This window comes from Eurytemora carolleeae, unplaced genomic scaffold, assembly GCF_000591075.1.
Source record: "Eurytemora carolleeae unplaced genomic scaffold, Eaff_2.0 scaffold483, whole genome shotgun sequence".
In the NCBI taxonomy this organism is placed as follows: Eukaryota; Metazoa; Arthropoda; class Copepoda; order Calanoida; family Temoridae; genus Eurytemora; species Eurytemora carolleeae.
In genome coordinates, this window is record NW_019396384.1 from 232,734 (window position 1) to 234,506 (window position 1,773).

A 1,773-nucleotide genomic window follows, 5' to 3' on the forward strand; every position below is an offset into this window, starting at 1 on the left:
GGACAAGGGGTTGGGAGTTTTTATATCTAAGTAACTTTTCATCTGATTTTTGTCAAATTCATCTAAAAATATTTAATATTGTTACCGACAATGTTGTAAAAGTTAAAATTCTAGATAAAAAATTAACATTCCGACTTCTAGAATGATAAGCAACTTTACTAAATAATAATATATCATAAAGATTTGCGTCATTACTAAAAAATCCTTGGTTTGTATTTCGAAAACATACATTTTCATCTTTACCTCCGGTAATTCGTTAAAATCAAAATACTCTAATTTCTAAAGTTTTTAAAGTTTGTAAAATAACGATAATTTATAATTCTACTCCCCCCATAATAATAAGTCCCTTTGTGGTCAATCTTATATCTACCCTTGTTAAATGTAAAAATAGTAATATCTATTTATAGATTTGAACAGGTTACTAAGACTGAATTCAACCAGAGAGAGAGAGAGAGATAGTGAGATAATCTAAACAATGAAAACAAAAACAAACTTAAGGATATATATCTGCATCCTATTGATGAATATCAACCCTCTACAGACAATAACAATAATAGATACAAAATCAACAGGTTTTCAAACACTAAATTATACATTAAAACAGTAAGCATCGTGTATCCAAATGTTTTCTATAAGAAACTCGACCAACCTACCCTGGTTAGGCGGGTTCAGACTGCAAAGTAAATTGTTATCATTTAACTGTTTCAGATCATTTTTTGTATTCAAAAATCATTGTCAATGAAAGTTATAAAAAAAAATTTTATCTTAAAATGTTCGAATACAATTTTTTCTCTGGCAAGGTTTAAAAAATATCAATAATCGAAGAGTGACTTTTAAAAGTTTAATTTCAGCAACAAAATATTAAGATGGGGTTTAATTACAGTTACGGCAAAATTTTATAAAATTTGAAATATTTAAGATTAAAACGGGGTCAACATCCCCCTTGGAGGGGGAGAGGAGGGGCCTTCTTTATACACCATACAGCAAGAAATTGAAGGTCTCCCCCCTCCACAGTGCAGCTGTGGTAAAAGATTACTGCTCTTAGAGATATCCCTTTCTACGCACACAGAAGGCTCCTGACGGGCACTTCTAGCCCCTGAAACCCCCTGAAAGCTACTAGCTGGCACTTCTGTCCCCTGAAATCCACTAAAGGCTCCTATAGCTGGTACTGCTATCCCCTGAAACCCCTTGAAAGCTCCTAAATGGCATGCTAGCCCCTTAAACCCATGGAAGCTCCTTGCTGGCACTTAAACCCCATATAATACTAAGAATCCACTAGAACTGAAAGAGATAAAATTTTCTCCACCTAACCATATAGTTTAGCTTGACCAAAAGAAATTTAAGATCCCTGAAACAACCTTTATTAGAAGACCTTTTAGCCCTGAAGGATATATAAATATGAAACTAAACCTGAACCCCTAAATGAACCCAAACCTAAATTTTATAAACCTTAAAAAAAGTAGTTTGCCCCTGAACTGTAAGGACTGGAGGGCCCCTGTAACAGTGACCTACAATCTATTCCTTCTACCGGGTGTATCAAATTCAATGCATAAACACAATTACATATTTTTGTCTTTTTTTGCGTTTGAGATATTTTTGACTTTAACTGTTAAAATAAATGAAAATGGAATCTAGATTTGTATCTTCTGATTCACCCTGTAGGGAGGAGGGTGGGGGAGCTTACTGTGGAGAATCAGAACAATCCCCTCCAACCCCTTGCCTCCCCTCTCCTCCCCCTACCTACACAGATAAGTATCTTCCCTTCCCTCTTTA

The 1,773-nt window shown here is 34.6% G+C and overlaps 1 protein-coding gene across 1 annotated transcript in view; it reads right to left on the reverse strand.

Annotated features, from left to right (window-relative positions):
• LOC111702152 (myosin heavy chain, muscle) overlaps positions 1-1,773 on the reverse strand; it is a 5,412-nt gene that overhangs the window by 1,480 nt on the left and 2,159 nt on the right. The window lies entirely within an intron of this gene.